This window comes from Macaca fascicularis, chromosome 6, assembly GCF_037993035.2.
Source record: "Macaca fascicularis isolate 582-1 chromosome 6, T2T-MFA8v1.1".
NCBI lineage: Eukaryota > Metazoa > Chordata > Mammalia > Primates > Cercopithecidae > Macaca > Macaca fascicularis.
The window spans coordinates 73,149,730-73,168,444 of NC_088380.1; the positions used below are offsets into that span (position 1 = coordinate 73,149,730).

Consider the following 18,715-nt stretch of genomic DNA (forward strand, 5'->3'; position numbering starts at 1 on the left):
AACTCAAGTCAGGGGATGCAAAGCTTTTTCTCTTGATTTCTGGATTTATAGGTCCCAAGTGAACTGAAACTGGTGATTTCTTTCTGCTGAACAGCAGTTTGGAGATGGTGCTTTTGAAATTTTGTAAAGTAACATTTCAGAGAAGTTCCTTTGGTCCTTTTTCCTGGGATACGGTAAGCAGGAGGGAAAAACATGGCTACCCTTTACAATTCTTTTACTGGATAAATATTAAAACACCCTAACTTCACACTGATGTTTCTAAAAGTTTTTGTGCGAGAACCTTGAAAAGCACTATATATTCATACACTTCACATCACTTCTTTTTTTCGGTTTGAGATAGGATTAAACATGACCTTTAAATGCTTATTAGTAAAGTATATTTTACTAGTAAAAATAAAATTAGTAAAGGTGATTTTTTCCATTTCCATTTGTATATGCAACCCCTTTAGTTGTAGAAATGCAACTTTTAGCTATCCATAAAAGAACGTTTTTTTTCTTTTTTAAAATCCCTTCAATAATATGTATTTAGTTGTAATTTACTATTTTCCACTAAATGTTCCATAAATTCTCACTGGAGAAGCCACTGGAAGAATGAGCCATGCCCTGTGGAGAGCCTTCATTATGGAGTTTTGGGGATTGGGTGGGTATGCATCCTGTTTAGATGGGGTCTATCCGGTGGCAGGGACAATAAGATAAATTTTGGTGAAAGGCTTAGCAGGGTCACATCTGGTTAGTGGCATCACATTACTTTTCCCAAGGCAAACTAGAAAAAACATATAAGTCAAGTATAAATTAGCAGATATGAAAGTGTTCAGAGGAAAGAGCTGTACATTCAGATTCAGAATGATCCCTTCACCATGTGGCCTGGAAATACCAGAATGATCTAACATCACTGAACCCATTGTTCCAACTATAAAATACAGACAGTGGCCATTTGCTGTGGAAATTCAATGAGATACTCTCTACATAAATGTTTTCTAGTCTCAAAGATCATGTACCATTGTAACATGCCTTATAACTTTGTCATGTCTTATGCTTTGGTCAAACTGATACCCATTTCTTTAATGGACTTCATTTAAAAAAATTAACTTGTAAAGGAACAATGGTAGGTTTGTAGAATTGAGGTCTGAGATACGAGATGTATTTGCAAGGACAAAACACAACAGCTATCTTGGCTTGTACTCCACTGCCCTCTCTCTAGAGGGAAGTGTCAAAAAAAATTAGACCCTGAAGGATAAGGCTGAAGCTTGACTGTGCCATTTATTAGCTGTATGATGTGAGGCTAATTACTGGCCTCCTCTGAAACCTTTTCCTCTTTTAGGTGTTGTAATAATCCTATCTCTTAGAGTTATATTGAGGATTGCCTAAGACACCAGCACACCTAATATATAATGCTCTGCAGATGAAAATAATCATAACTTAGAAATAGGGCTTACTGTGTATCAGGTATGGTTTTAAACACCTTAAAGGTATGAACTCTGAATTTTCACAGTATCCTAAGGGATTGATGAAATTTTAATCACCATTTTATAGGTGGAAAAACTGATGAAAATAAGATTAATTAATTTGCTCAGTATCAGACAACAAATAAGTGGCAGAAGCAGGCTTTAAGTGCAGGGTAGACTGGTATTGGGGTATGTGTGCCTAACCATTACACCAACCTCCCTCTCTAACCAGGAAGGATCTGTTCTGTAAAGGAATCCAAGGCCTTGATTTTGATTAATGGAACATGTATGCCTTAGTTATATGCATCATACTTTGAATTCTGCAGAAACTTCTTGTAGAAACTTTCCTAAAATAATGACCTAGAATAACATAATTATTGTGTAGTAATAAACAAGATACAATGCATTCACAGCATATACAGATTTTCAAATACTTAGATTCTTACATACACCACTGAGAGAAGCAGTGTATTATTTGATTAGATTAACTGCCAATGCTATCCTTGTAACTGTATTAGCACATTCTTAATGGTGTCTTTTCTTGGAGATTTCTTTAGTACCATATAATTTAATAGTTTGCATCAAAAGTTACTGCCCAAGACCATGGGAACCCACCTCTTGCATCAGCATGACCTGGATGTGAGACATGGAGTCAAAGGAGATCATTTTGGAGCTTTAATATTTGACTGCCCCACTGGATTTTGGACTTGCATTGGGCCTGTAGCCTCTTTGTTTTGGACAACTTCTCCCATTTGGAAAGGCTGTATTTACCCAGTGCCTGTACCCACATTGTATCTAGAAAGTAACTAACTTGCCTTTGATTTTACAGGCTCATAGGTAGAAGGAAGTGGGCTTTTCTCAGATAAGACTTTGGACTATTGTCATTTGAGTTAATGCTGAAATGAGCTAAAACTTTGGGGGACTGTTAGAAAGGCATGATTGGTTTTGAAATGTGAGGACATGAGATTTGGGAGGGGCCAGGGGCCGAATAATATGGTTTGGTTGTATCCTCACCCAAGTCTCATCTTGAATTCCCACATGCTGTGAGGGGACCCAGTAGGAGGTAACTGAATCATAGATGCAGGTCTGTCCTGTGCTGTTCTTGTGATAGTGAATAAGACTCATGAGATCCGATAGTTTTAAATAGGAGAGTTTTCCTGCACAAGCTCTTTTTTTCTCTCTGCCACCATGTGAGCGTGCCTTTCAGCTTCTGCCATGATTGTGGGGCCTTCCCAGCCACGTGAAACTATAAGTCCATTAAACCTCTTTCTTGTGTAAATTGCCCAGTCTTGGGTATATCTTTATCAGCAGCATGAAAACGAACTACTACAGTTACTTCAGTAAGTGTTTTTGTACATCTGCAGAAGTAAGCTGGAGTTAGAAGACTATTCGTTTGTGACGTTGGACAAATCCCATAAATTCTCTGAGTGCTATTAGTATTCTAATCTGCAAAGTAGGAATATAATCCTTCCTGTGTCTATAGTGAGAATCAGATGAGAGCATTGATGTAAACATCTTCTGCAAACTCTCAAGTGCTATCTAAATATTAAGGATCCTTATTTAGTGTCAAGGGAGTTCCAGGATTTCATGTGATTGCTGATTTAAGTGCCTAGAGAGCTGGGATGTGAAATCTACTTTTCTCAATTTAAAATCTTGGCCAGTCATCCAAGATATCACCCCCTTGGGAATCTATGGGGCTTAGACCACATTGCTTAACTGATTCCCATGGCAGGTATTGGCTCATCAAGAGAGATGATTTCTATGAATCAGATAAGGGCTGGCACAGTTGATCTCCATGATCCCAACTCTGAGAATTTAATTTGAAAATTAAAACAGAGGAAGGTTTTCTGCAACTTTACTGAACCTGCAAATTAAAACTTCAAAGTTATTTAGTAATAGCAATTTATAGCAGAACAGTTGCAAAGAAAACTAAACACAATTACCATCAGTGTTTTGAGTGAGCTCCAATTTTCCACAGGAAATGGAGAACTCTTTTTCATTTTAGCCATAGGAGCTGGTATTGTTTATTTCCTCACCCATTTGTTTTGTGTCTGGAAATGTTTCAAGATCCTCCAGCCCAGCAGGTCATCTTCTCTCCTCCTTCTTGAAGTTCACTCATCTCCTCCTCTTCTCCTTACAGTTCTTACAGGTTCTCAACTGTTCTCTTCCTCTTAATCAGTGTTCTTCACATTTTTCCTGCCCCCATCTTTCAGTCTTCCCTCCTTTACCTCATGTGCTGAGTTTTAATTATGCACATCTAAAAGCATTGTGAATTAAAGTCAGGAGCTCTAGTTCTACTATCTTTTCCTCCAGCATCAAATGAGATTCACCTGGAGAATTGAAGGCATGGGAGGAACAAATGAGCCTGTAATCAGAGACAAACCATTTTGGAGAGAGTAGACAACATTGTCTTTCAAACAAGGGCAGGCTGCCTGCTTTTGGCCTCCTTGGAGGAGCTCTATCCTACCAAGCCTCGTGCCTTTCCCGATAGCAGCCCTGGCTTCCCTGTCCCCAGACTTTCCTGGCTGTCCCCTGGCTGTCCTTCAGCCCCTCTCTATGCCTTTCTGAACTCTTCACAATTCTGCCAGTTGCGGAATGAAATGATTGCATTAATGATATTTGAAGAATTAAAATTCTTCATTTGGCCTCATCAAATTATTTTGTGTCATTGATGTCTTTGACTTTCCTTTGGATAATATCATATTCGATTTTGTCGTAGTTAGAAAAGTTGTTTTTTGTTCTTAGATTTAAGTCTGCCTGTCCCCCTGTTTGCTATGTCATTCCTGATTATATCCACTTTCCCCCTACCAAGATCACGCAGTATAATTTCTTCCTCTCTGGAGTGTTTAGAGCTTTTAAAATCTTGCACATCATAAATGAAAAGCAGCTGGGTATTTGAAATTTGCAAGTACAAATACTCAATGGAGAGTCAATACAGTATAAGGGTATGACAAATGAAACTGTGTTTTTGACATGACTGTTTGTTCTTATAAATTCGAGTGATTCTTGACCCACTAGTGCTGCAGCCTAAACTATAAGAAATCCCTTAAATATTTTAATACTGCCACATGTTGATTTCTATCACATTCTCTGTAGGGCTTTGGTAATACTCATGTCAGTCACAATGTGTTGCCTCTTTTACTTAAGCTCAAGAATTTATTCTCTGCCCACATTTTAGAAATGTAAAAGCACTTTTACTGTAAATATTTAGGTTAAATTGTAGTATTTGATTTTTTTAAAGCAAAGATCTTGGTGTGTATATTTTTCAGATTATAATTTGTTCAGATGTAGTAGGATGGGTATATAACTTTACTAATGAAGAAAGTTAATAAAAGCAAATTGGCAGAACCAGAGAAGATACAGCAGGTAGAGAATACTAAAACCCCATGTTTACATAAAATGTAAATACATCTGTTTGAGTACCTCAGTGTGGCCTTACCATTAGTTCTGTCAGTAAACATTCCAAACTTACTGGGTTTCACAAACATTTGTTAGCACTACAGCTTCATCTGAATAATAATAATAAATTATACTTTCTAAAATGCTCACTGCATACCCGACACTATATTAAACACCTACACATGTTACCACATTTTATCCTTAGGACAACTTGGTGCCATAGATATTATTATTGTCATCTTAAAAAAATATATCTCTAGGGCTGTGGTTTGAGAAATTAGGTAACTTGCTAAGTTATACGGCAGTTTAAGTCAGAGTTTGAGCGCATTTCTTTCAGGCTAGAGACCTTGTCCTCAAGTATGTTGTTAACTGGGAGGAAAACTCATCTTTGAAGAAGCTGAGAGCCTCTCACAAAGGGTACCATGTTAACCTGTGGAAAGTGGACTTCTTTTCCTTGTTTCCTTCCTTGTCAGAGCCCATTGACCTGACAAGAGAGAGATGGAAGATCCTTTCCAAATGTATCTTAAATACATATCTTTTTCTTGAGCACACTGGAGTTTACCACTCTTCTCTCTCTTTTGTAAAAATAGAGTCTTAAATGATTAAACTGTAGTATATTTCCCAATCAAATTTCCCTTCTGGTTGAGGAGGAAAGTAAAAGACTGGCATTAGTCTCCAGTTTTGGAGCAGTTAGTATGAGATACATGAGAGTGGTAAGAGTGATCATATAGATGAAGAGTGGTGAAACAATAGCAGTATTTCAACATTCTGTCGAGTTATGGTCAGAAGCAGGTGAAGTATTCCCAGTCTCTAGGGCCATCTCCTCCTAAACAATGTGCTGCTTAATAATGACCTGGAGAAACACATCCATCAGAGTAGTAGGCTTAAAAAACTCAGCCCCCCAAATGCTAATTTTAGATGCTTAATAAAATGCTCTGTTTCAAGGTGTGTTCTTCTTTCACAGTTGGAAAAGCCATCTCTTGTGGGTTGTCTTGGAGGTTCCATTTCAGGATGGAAAACTTGTCCATCTATATTTCTACCAGAAATTTCTTTTGTTCTTCACTCTCATCTGGTTAGAACTGTGCCCTGCATATTTTTTTTCCTCTCTGACATTTCAGTGGGTAGCCAGGCACAAGGACCAAAGGGCTATCCGAAATATGAACATGGGTTTACTGTAGGGTTTTTTTTAAAAAATAAAGCTCCTTTTAAGAACTTTCTTAAATTTGTCTATCAAAATGGCCATGAATACAATTTTCTGAGAGTTTGCATGAAGCCATAATACAACACAAATGATTTCAATTAATATTTGGTCCAAAGGTTGCATGTGATATTTTAAGTACTGTGCATTTCAAATGCATGAGATTTGCTTTCATATTGAATAGATGTAATCAAATGAAGCAAATTTCAGTGGTCCAGGGAAAGTAACAGAAGAGCTATCTAAATTCAATCACTCTCCTCCATTTCCATCCTTTTGGGTGGTTTCACCATGAGCATGATGAGCTAACCAGTTACTTGATTGACTAGCAGAAGTCCTACCCATCACAACTGGTAAGCTTTATAATCCTTTTTTGAAAGTTAACAGAGCCCTGTGGACATTCCAAACAACTCTGGCACTAAAAGAACTCTCATAGCTATTTCCTGCAGAAAACGGCAAGAGTATTATAGCAGAGTTGAGGATTTTCCTCAGAGAATAAGGGTAATTTGGAACTTCAGCTTACATTTTAAAATCGATCTTTATGTAAGGTGAGTATGTCTTAGCACATACCTGTTGTCCTGGCATAATTATTAGTAGTGCCCCTTCCGACTCTCAAAGTGCCTGGTTTGGGACAGTTAATTTTATGGTCACACTAGTAACGAGGTACATATATGGGAATTTGGAGCCTGAGCAATGCCCCTGCCATTTTAATGTCACTATTAGAGTATATATAAAAGATGTAAACCTGGCAGCAAATATGACTTGTAGAATTATTCATGTTCTTAAAAGTTCTATTGTAATAAATGCTCTTTGCCAAGTGTCTAGTATCTGAGTTTTTAATTATGTTCTTTGTGCAAACTTTGAATTAACCACAGACTAAAATGTTTATTACCTCCACCTCATCTCATTTGAAACAGAGTAGAGATGTCCTATAAAAACAAAGAAAACAGGAAAAAATAAGGCAAGAAAATTGGTGAAAGAAGGGAGTGAAGTTAGTAAAAGTAAGATGAATCCTGGAACATATTTCTTACTCCAAAGATATGCTTTAAGGTCTTGTAGCAACAGGCTGAAATTCTATTTTTTAGGTTCCTGGAAGCAAGTAAAATAAATGTGATCAGTTACACGATTCACAGTGTCTACACAGAAGAAAATAAAATGGTAGGGGTATGAGAGACATTCATATTGTCCAAGATCAATAATAAGTACAATGGAAACATGAAGGTGCTCCCAATGTTTCCCCTTTCTCTGGCAGCCCTGCCATAGCAATTCCCCTTAACTTGTTCCTCAGAGTCCAACTCTCATACTATTTCGATATTTCCTTGCACCATTTTTTCACCTGGCTGTCAATGGGGCCAGAGTGTGATAGACTACTTCCTTATGTAAGCCACAGCAGTCAGTGAAATAACTTATCAATCAGAGTGTTTTTGTATTCGAGTTAAACTGACTCTGCATCTGTCATCCTAGGCCACTTCCTTAAACACTAGCTTCCCTAGGAATCCATTCTATTACTCTTTCCCCTTATTGCCTGCCCTCCTTGCCTGGTGCATTCCCCTCCCAATCTTTTCTTCTACTGCCTTTCATCTCAACCCTTCCCACACATTTTGCCGTCACCAACATCTTCTTCCCTTCTATTTTATCCTATGATGTCACTCTCTCTTTTATTTGCCTCATACCATTGGGCCTGGATTGGATTGTGTCTCCCTTATTTTTCTACTTCCAGGTTAATACCTCCTCATTTCTGCGTGCAAGTGTTTATTCTTTGAGATCAATTTCACTGTTAAGTGATCATCCCTTCTTGCCCCAATTTCTGCATATGAGGTCTTATATTTAGGTCTTATATCTTATATTAGGTCTTATATCTGGTCTTATATCTTATATTTAGGTCTTATATGAGTTTTGTTTTTGTGTATGACATAAGATAAAGGTCCAGTTTCATTCTTTGGCATGTGGAAATTTAGTTTTCTCAGCACCATTTATTGAAGACACCATCCTTCCCCTGTTGTATCCTCTTGGTGCCCTTGGCACCAAAGATTAGTTGACCATATATGTTTGGATTTATTTCTGAAACACTCTATTCTGCTCAACTGGTCTATAAGTCTGTTTTCTATGCCAGTATCATATTGTTTTGATTACTATAGCTTTATAATATAATTTTAAATCAGGAAGTGTGATGCCTCCAACTTATTTTTTCTTTCTTAGAATTGTTTTGATTCTTTGGGATCTTTTATAGTTCTTTACAAGTTTTAGTATTGTTTTCCTATTTCTAAGAATGCCATTAAGATTTTGATAGAGATTGTGTTAAATCTGTATATTGTTTTGAGTAACATGGACATTCTAACAATATTAATTTTTATGATTCATGAGCATGGGATCGCTTTCATTCATTTGTGTCTTCTTCAGTTTCTCTCATCAATGTTTTGTAGTTCTCAGTGTACAGATTTTTTTTTTTTTTTTTTTTTTTTTTTTTGAGGCGGAGTCTCGCTCTGTCGCCCAGGCTGGAGTGCAGTGGCGCGATCTCGGCTCACTGCAAGCTCTGCCTCCCGGGTTCCCGCCATTCTCCTGCCTCAGCCTCCCGAGTAGCTGGGACTACAGGCGCCGCCACCACGCCCGGCTAATTTTTTTGTATTTTTAGTGGAGACGGGGTTTCATTGTGTTAGCCAGGATGGTCTCGATCTCCTGACCTCGTGATCCGCCCGTCTCGGCCTCCCAAAGTGCTGGGATTACAGGCTTGAGCCACCGCGCCCGGCCTCAGTGTACAGATTTTTCACCTCCTTGCTTAAATTTATTCTTAGGTATTTTGTTTTATTTTTTGGATGCTATTGAAAATGAGATTGTTTCTTGATTTGTTTTTTCAATTAGTTGTTTTCTGTGTATACAAATGCTACTGATTTTGGTGTGTCAATTTTATATTCTGAAAGTTTATTAAATTCATTTATTAGTCTTAACAGTTTTGGGGTGGAATCTTTGGGCTTTTATACATATAGGATAATGTTATCTGCAAAGAGAGGTAATTTTATTTCTTTATTTGGATGCCTTTTCTTTGCTTTTCTTGTCTGATTGCTTTTGCTATTATCTCCAGTACAATGTTGAATGTAAGTGATGAGAGTGAGCATCCTTCTGTTGTACTGGATCTTAGTAGATAAGGTTTCAGTTTTTCTCCATTGATTATAATGTTAGTTTTTCATAAATGGCCTTTACTATGTTGAGGACCTCTTCTTCTGTACCCAAACTGTTGAGAGTTCTTTATCCAGAAAGGATGTTGGACATTGTCAAATGCTTTTTCTCCATCAATTGAGATGATCCTGTAGTTTTTATCTTTTTATTTTGTTAATATGATGTATCACACTGATGGATGTATTTTAAGCCAGCCTTGCCATGCCAGGGATAAATCCCATTCAGTCATGATATATAATCTTTTTGAGATGTTGTTGGATTTGGTTAGCTAATATTTTACCTAGGATTTTTCCATCAGTGTTCATCAGATAAACTAATCAGTAGTTTTATTTTCTTGTGCTATCTTTCTCTGGCATAGGTATTAAGGTGATGCTGACCTCGTAAAATGTGTTTAAAAGCATTTTCTCAAGGTCTATTTTTCTCAGTAGAGTTTAAGAGGTATAGATATTGATTCTTATTTGAATGTTTACTAGAATTCAATTGCGAAGGCATCTGGTCTTAAGCTTTTCTTTGTTGGGAGGTTTTTGATTCTTTAATTTATTTATTTGTTATTGGTCTGCTCAGGCTTTGCATTTCTTCTCAATTCAATCTTGGTAGGTTTCTTGGAATTTACTTTCTTGGAATTTACTCGTTTCCTCTAGATTATTCAATTTGTTGGCATATAATTATTCATAATAATTCCTTATTTTTTTATTTGAGGCATGTGTTTTACTTTCTTCACTTTCATTTCTGATTTTATTTGGGTCTTCTTCTTTTTTCTTAGATTAGCAAAGGCTTGTCAATTTTGTTTATTTTTTAAAAAACCAAACTCTTAGTTTTAGTTTTGTTGATTTATTTTATTTTTTTCTCTATTTGATTTATTTATATTCTGACTTTTATTATTTTGCTTCTGCTCACTTTAGGTTTATTTTGTTCTTCTTCTAGTTTCTTGAGATGTAATATTAGACTGTTTATTTGGAATCTTCTTTTTTAACGTAAGTGTTTATTGCCATAAAATTCTCTCTTAGAATTGTTTTTGGTACATTCCATAGATATTGGTATGTTGTGTTTATATTTTCATTTGTCTCAAGATATGTTTTAATTTCCATTTCGATTTCTTCTTTTACTCATTGGTTTTTCAGGAGCATGTTATTTCATTTCCACATATTTTTCAATTTTCCAGCATTCCTCCAGCCATTAATTTCTAGTTTCGTATTATTGTGGCCTGAAATGATATGAGAGACAATTTTAATCTTCTTAAATTTGTTAAGACTTGTTTTGTGGCCTAACATATGGCTTATATTGGAAAACGTTCCATGTGCGCTGGAGAAAATATGTGTTCTGCAGTTGTTGGATGGAAAGTCCTTCCAACAACTTTGTAGGTTTGGTAGGTCTATTTGGTCAAAACTGCAATTTAAATCCAGTATTTATCAATTTCCTGGGTGTTTGAGCTATGAATTGTTGAAATTAGGATATTGAAATTATCTACTGCTGGGCACGGTGGCTTGTGCCTGTAATCATAGCACTTTGGGAGGCCAAGGTGGGAGGATGACTTGAACTTAGGAGATTGAGACCAGCCTTGGTAGCATAGTGAGACCCTGACTCTACAAAAAAAAAGTGCATGCTTGTAGTCCCAGCTACTTGGGAAGCTAGAGGATCACTTAAGCCCAGGAAGTCGAGGTTGCAGTGAGCCATGATTGTGCCACTGCACTCCAGTCTGGGCAACAGAGTGAGAACCTGTCAAAGGAAGGAAAGAAAGAAAGTACGCAAGTAAGCGAGAGAGAGAGAGAGAGAAATGAAAGAAAGGAAGGAAATAAATGAAAAAGAAAAGAAGGAAAAAAGGAAGAAACGAAGAAAGAAGGGAAAAAAGGAAGAAAGGAAGAGAGAAAAGAAAGGAAAAAAGGAAGAAAAGAAAGAGAAGGGAACAAAGAAAGGCAGAAAAAAGGAAAGAAGAAAGGAAGGAAGGGAAAAGGAAAGAAGAAAGGAAGGAAGGAAGAAAAATTTTATTCTATTGTCATATTATCTATTTCACTCTTCATGTTTAATTTTGCTTTATGTATTTATATGTTCTGATGTTAGGTCCATATATATTTACAATTAATATGTACTCTTAATGACTTGACCCCTTTGTCATTAAATAATGATCTTTGTCTCTTGCAACAGTTTTTTTTTTTTTTTTTGAGATGGAGTCTTGCTCTGCTGCCCAGGCTGGAGTGCAGTGGCGCGATCTCAGCTCACTGCAAGCTCCGCCTCCTGGGTTCACGCCATTTCTCCTGCCTCAGCCTCTCGAGTAGCTGGGACTATAGGTGCCTGCCACCTCGCCCGGCTATTTTTTTTTTTTTTGTATTTTTAGTAGAGGCGGAGTTTTACCGTGTTAGCCAGGATGGTCTCGATCTCCTGACCTCATGATCCACCCATCTTGGCCTCCCAAAGTGCTGGGATTACAGGCTTGAGCCACCGCGCCCGGCCTCTTGCAACAGTTTTTGACTTGAAGTCTAGTTTATCAGATAAAAGTGTAGCCACCCCTACTCTCTTTTGGTTTTCATTTGCATGGAATATCTTTTCATCCTTTCATTTTCAGCCTTTGTGTGTCCTTAAAGCCTAATTAGGTCTCTTCTAGGCAGCATATAGCTGGATCTTGGGTGTGGTTTTTTTTTTTTAATCCATTAAGCTATGCTATGTCTTTTGATTGAATAATTTAATTCATTTATATTTATGGTTATTATTGACAGGTCAGGAGTTATCACTGTCACTTTGTTCTTGTTTTCTTGCTGTTTAGTAGTTCCTTTGTTCTTTTCTTTCTCTCTTGTTGTCTTCCTCTTTGACTTGACAGTTTTCTAGAGTGCTAAGCTTTGATTCCTTTCTTTTTATCATTTGTGTATCTGCTGTAGTTCTTTTGTCTTGTGGCTACCATGAGGCTTACATAGAACATTACAGTTATAATCTATTCCAAGCTGTTAACAACTTAACTTCTGTTGCATATAAAAACTCTAGACTTTGACCCTCCCATTCCATAATTTGTTTTCATGTTGCAATTTACATCTTTCTATATTGTGTATTTCTACGCAACTTACTGCAGTTTTAGCTATTTTTGACCATGTTTACTTTTAACCTATATACTGGAAATAGATATGATTTACATACCACCTTTATGGAACTGGTGTATTCTGGATTTGATGCATTTCCCCCTACCAGTGAGTTTTATACTTTCATGTTTGTTCATGATGGCATTATTGTCCTTTAATTTCTGCTTGAAGAAGTCCTTTAAGCATTTCTTGTAAGGCAAGTCTCATAATAATAAATTCTCTCAGCTTTTGCTTGTCTGGGGAGACTATTTCTATTCATTTCTGAAGGGCAGATTTTCTGTGCATAGTATTCTTGGCTACCAGGTTTTTTTTTTTTTTTCTTTCTTTCAGCACTTTAAATATATCATCCCATTCTCTCCTGGCCTGCAAGGTTTTTGCTTGGAAATGTTCTGGTAGTTTAATGGGCATTCCTTTATATGTAACTTGGTGCTTTTCCCTTGCTGCTTTTAAAGTTCTCTTTTTGTCTTTGAATTTTGGCAGTTCTGGTTTCAAGATTCCAGTTCCCTTAGGGACAAGGCATTACTTCAGCTTGACTCTAAATGGTGGGTGCACTAATGACTGGTAGAGGTCATGAAGTGGGTCTGTAGTAGCTTGTCCTTAGTAGATAAGATGTAATAGCACCTCTGCTTGGGTATGGCATGATATGAGGTGGGCATGGTGCAGTGGCAGCTTAGCTTCAGGAATGGAGAGATACGATACCTATTTGGCCCCAGAGTATGATGCACTTTGGCAGTGACTCAAGTTATAAGATGTTGCAGAGCAGTAGCACTTGAGCCATGAGGTGCAATGCACAATGTCATCTCCTTCTTTGGGAGTATCTCAGTTGTGTGGGCTCTGTGAGCTTCCTTAACTGGGTTCAGAGCCTTTGAGGGCTGCAGGAATCTCCAATAGCAAAGATCCCAGTTGTCCATAGTGGTAATGGGATCTTCTGGGGTCCTCTTGCTTACCTTTCCCTGCAGGGAGAAGACATTCCTGGTTCTAAACTGGTCAAAACTTGGGGAGTGAAGTGGCAGAGGTGAATTGCCTCCTTCCTTTTTCTGTGTGCCCATCCTGGGTTTCTATGTTCTATAGGATTTCTACTGCTTCTCTGCTGTTCTCTAGTGCTCTCCTTTAGTTACTTTAGTAGTTATTTGTTGTTTTAGGGTTTTTTTGAGGGGCAAAGGAGTGCTAGGAGCTTCTAATTTGCCATCTTGCTGATGTCACTCCCAATTTTTAAATTACACATTATATATAAGATAAAATTTAACTCTCTCTCTCTCTATATATAATATATACATGAAGCTCTTCTCTGTAAAAGCTTAGACTCAACTTTCCATGTCATTACTGTACAACCACTAGTGGTATCACACTTTATCATATCATTAAATTCTGTTTAATATCTCACTGTCTAAATGCTTTTTGTCTCATTCCAGATGATACTTCTATTTTCACAGCACTTTAGTATTTAAAGGGCCTATATATCATGAAAGGACATGACCCAGGTATGCTGAAATCTTATTTCTAGTGTCTACAACAGGTTACGCCTACCTCATTTAACTTTGGACCTACGCACTTTCAATCTGAGGCTCTGGGGCACTTGATTTGCATTCACTATATACAGTTTCCAGCTTTCTGGAAGTCCAGCATTGCATAATCTTGAGGGAAGGAAATTTAGCAATGTGCTATTTGTGTGTGTGTGTGTGTGTGTGTGTGAATTATACCTATAGTGATTGGCTTGCTCCAGCTTTCTCTTTTTTACTTGGGATTGTGTTTCCTGTTTATATGAACTGGGGTGATCCAGAGGCCTCCACAGGCAATAAATCCTGCAAGGGCAGAAAAGATAGGAAAACATTCTTTCCCCTAACACAATTCACAAGATGGCTTTGGAGCCTACAGTGCAGTTTTTATGGTTTTAAAAATGTTCTAATGTGGATGTGCCCAAGGAAGAATTAAGAGCAGCAGAGCATTTCTCTCTTCCAATTCTCATTCAGAAAAAGCTCTAGGAAGCAGATAAGAGATTATGGACAGGAATAGAATCATATTTGATGTGAAGACTGAAGTTTAATTATGAATAGAATCAGGGAGAAAGTTATTTCTGAAATCTCTCTTTCCTCCCTGTAGTTGAATTTTCCAAGATAAAGTAGAAGAAAATGTGTATGCTTTATCTACAAATGAGCTGCATCTGGAGAAATGATTTTCTCTCCTTTATGGATTATTTGTTTAATTTACTAGAGTGCACCAAATAACAGACATTTGGCTTGTTTTCTTCTCAATACTCTTGTTTTATAGATGAAGAAACTGAAGGCCCAAAGACAGTAGATTCTCTTTTCTTAATACATGGTCTTCTCTCTTTTCCCATTCATCTCTAAATCTTTTTAACATACATTCACATTTCTTACCTACCCCACCCCCTCCACAATTTCATGTTATTGATCTTGGTTTTGTTCAGGTCTCACTGGCAACAGCAGGTTGAATATAAAGGTGAGATTCCTGAAGTGTCAACAAATAGTGATCGAGCAGTTAAAACTCAAATCACATTCACTGCAATTACAAGAGATTGAACAGAGCAGACATGTGTTCCTCAAGCTCTCCTGAGTCTAGAAGGAGAAATTTATAAGGAAGCACATCTCAAATCCCTGAGACAACCCATGATGCTCAATGAAAGAAATCAAAGTTCCAATATCTGGAGAAAAAAAAAAAATCTGGCTGGGCGCAGTGGCTCAGGCCTGTAATCCAAGGACTTTTGGAGGCTGAGGTGGGCGGATCATAAGGTCAGGAGATTGAGACCTTCCTGGCCAACATGGTGAAACCCCATCTCTACTAAAATATAAAAAATTAGCTGGGCATGGTGGCAGGTGCCTGTAGTCGCAGCTGCTCGGGAGACTGAGGCAAGAGAATGGCGTTAACCTGGGAGGCGGAGCTTGCAGCTAGCCGAGATTGTGCCACTGAACTCCAGCCTGGGCGATGGGACGGAGACTCCGTCTCAAAAAAAAAAAAAAAAAAAAAAAAAAAAATCCAAGAACTTCCAACAATGGTTTGTTTTTAGTAAGTAAAACTGTTAAAGGAGATGTGAAGTTGTAGAGAAGAAAAAGCAAGTGTGTACAGAGAAGAGTTAAAAAAGAGACAACTCCCTCAAGTGACCAAATGGCCCAGGGCTGGGCAATAAATCTCTTGACAGTTTCTCAAAGTCTAAGAAATCTGTGTTTATAAGTTACCTAAAACACCTGCTCAAGTTTCACTTTTGGGTGACTTATGTTCTGTAGAATTTAGCTTGAGTTTTAAAAAGTGATGAGTGATTACTGAAGCTGACCCTGATCCCTATTGAGTTTTTCAAATTAAATGGATTGCATTTTGCACAGATAACTTGTGTTGTAGTTAAAGTATCAGGCATCAGCTTCTCTGAAAAGGGATAAACAATGGAATGAACTCTCAACATTTCCATTAACTTTTTTATTTTGAACTGGTTATAGACTCACAAGAAGTTGCAAAAATAGTGTGGAGAGATCTGGTGTACTCTTCAAACAGCTACCTTCCTCTCACTTCCCATGGTAATATTTTATATAACTAGAGTTCATTACTAAAACCAGGAAATTGACATTGATATAATACAAGTAACTAGTCTACAGATCTTACTCAAATTTCATCAGTTTTTACAGGTACTCATTTTTTATGTGTGTAGTCATAAGAAAATTTATCCCATTTACAGATTAATGTGCCACTACAGCTCAGATACAGCACTGTTGCCTCACCTAAAGGAGGAAACGAACCTTTCACACTACTCATCTGTAGTCACCTTACCTTAACTTTTCGTATGAATGAATGCACCATGTAGTCCATTGTCCTTATTTGTTGTTCACGAGACAGGAAACAGTCTTCTTATCCATAAATATATGGATAAAACTTTATATATATATATATATATATCTTGGATAAACTAGAGAGTGTTTTAAAGGTTCATCTTTTTGTGGGAGAGAAAGAAAATACATATTTGGAAATTCTTTATTTAAAGGTTAAAAAAGGTTAAAAATCAGATGGTGTTAAAGCAGACATTTCATATGCATATGCTTGATAAGCAGACAAGTCATGTACAAGTGTGAAAATGCAGAATACAAATAATGGAAACCTATGACATATTAATGGAACTTGAACTCAAGTAATGCTCAGTTGGCCAAAGAAAGCTCATAAGACAGCCTAGTTCAACCTGCAAACCACGAATTTACAGTTACTATCTTTAAGAAAGAGATGAATAAACTTCAAAACTTTGAAAAAATCAGAATTTGTCTCAGGAAAATAATGACATTCCATAAGGAAAACTTCCTACAAATAAGTTAAATCTTCCTCTTGCCTTCCATTTGCTGAGCTGGGTTCATGTGATGTAATCATAGAATGAAGAGGAATAAACCAAGCCAAAAGAGGCCAGAAAGGGGACAGGCTCAGGACAAAAGGAAAGAGAAAAGATATATTTAAAACACCAGCCAGACCCTTTCTGGACGTCATACTTCCTCAGTTTCAGCACCAGAGTTACTGTAGATGTTTATTTTGTGGTTTTCATTCTTCTCTCTGCAAAAACATTCTTCCTGATAAAGTTGGCCATGATATTCCAGCAGGACTGCCCACCACTTTGAGAGGGTTGCTCATGATGGGCAGATCTTCAGCTGTGAGTGATGACTCTTTTACTCAGCCTGGGTCTTGGTGGGAATGGGGAGTTCCAAGGCAGGTAGTCAGGCAAATAGCAGCCATGATAAAGGTCTATGTCCAAGCCAGGACCAGAAAAGCAAACTCAGTTATCTATATGCAAGCTCATTGTTTTTTTCCTCATCTGTTTTAATGCATGGGAGAGATCTTATTAGATGAAAAGGTACAAAACACTGGGCCCAATTTGAGTTTTTAGTTTATTTTTTGAGTAGTTCTATTTATTTGTAAAGGTTGGTATATCATGATTTTTATTTTTGTCTTTGATGTTTTCCAAGGAACAAAGAAAAATATTTACTTGCTCTTTTAAAAGATATAATAAAACTGATTTTATATTACAATTATTATATGGCTCCATCTGATGTCAATCAGTATTTTCTCAATCTAACACAGGTTATTGAATTTCAGTGATCTTACTTTCCTGTATATTATCAATTATTCCTAACTACAATGAAAAAGAATGATGAAATAGCCCAGAGGAATAATGAAATAGTCAAATCATTACTATTATACCATCCTTCAGTTTTTTTCATTGTTTTGCTTAAAGTTTTATATCAACTTTTAAGAAGGTATAAAAGAAGTCTGGAAACATCATATTTATAGTTTATTTCTTAGCTTTTATTAAGTACAGTTGAGAATCCAGGAATTTTTTTAATGTTTCTCCATAATGACAAAAAGAAGGAGTTGACAGAGAAACAGTTTACAAATTGGCTAGACGAAGATAAATGCAAGGAGACAAGAGTGGTCTTTGACATTCTAATAATGGTGTGAAGTTGATTGTATAATAAAAATTTTAGTGAGGCTTCAGATAACAGTATCTTAGGTAAATTTTCCCAAATTCAGTAATAGATGAATGAATTACACATTTCTAAGGGCAAAATGAAAATGTAGTATTTTCATGGTCATGCAACAGAACAGACTTTATTATGCAAATATTTTGTGACCAGAATCTAGACTATTCTATTGTGCCAAAAGGCATATTACACATTCTTTCATCGTTCATAAAGCTTGTGCACTGAAATTTACTTGATATCATTAATAAATGGATAAACAGTTGTATATACAAAGTTGAGTAGTAAAAAATAGATGCTGTAGTAATGAAAAAATTGATTGCATTCGTCATTCTAATTGGTATTTATAAATCTAAAAATTAAAATGTGTTATAATTAAGGATCAAATAAGATGACCATTTTCTTTTCAATAAAATTATGTACCACTGAAGTTTATCAAGGATCACATTTTGATGATACAACTGCATGAAGCAGAATTAGAAGTAATGACAAGACAGAGCCTAGCAGAAATATATTTGAAATCTGAGATCAGAATTTATAAGTTGGATATGTCTCTCTAGTTGAATTCAAAGTACATTGACTTTTCTATCTATCCCTCCCTCCCTTCTTTCTTTCCTTCCTTCCTTCCTTCCTTCCTTCCTTCCTTCCTTCCTTCCTTCCTTCCTTCCTTCCTTCCTTCCATCCTCCTTTTTCTTTCTGTGTCTACCTATTTATCTGCCTCTCTTTAAAATCAGGAACATATGGAATAAAAATTTGGGTGTGCTATATTTAATTCTTATTAAAATGTCTAATAAGGTTTTTTCCCACTCTACCTTTATGCTTACTTTTGTAATTATTCATGAGATGACAAACATATACAAAATAAAAAGGGACTATTGTGCCCAGATGGTAGTTATATCTACTTTCCTGGTATGTTGTGGGTTAAATGGGGTAGAAAAAACAATACTTACTCAGTGAACATTAAGAGCTCCTGGA

The 18,715-nt window shown here is 36.7% G+C and overlaps 1 long non-coding RNA gene across 6 annotated transcripts in view; it reads right to left on the bottom strand.

Moving 5' to 3' along the window:
• The window catches only part of LOC102145075 (uncharacterized), a 117,851-nt gene that overhangs the window by 78,475 nt on the left and 20,661 nt on the right, over positions 1-18,715 (bottom strand). Inside the window, exon 4 of one of the 6 annotated variants that reach the window (XR_012414544.1) lies at positions 318-3,775. The exons of 3 other annotated variants lie outside the window; for them this stretch is intronic. This is a non-coding gene — a long non-coding RNA (uncharacterized lncRNA). Of the gene's footprint in view, positions 1-317; positions 3,776-8,940; positions 10,418-12,391; positions 13,232-18,715 lie in introns of those variants that run through there. 2 more of the 6 variants (XR_006698731.3, XR_012414545.1) reach the window with 2 other exon arrangements.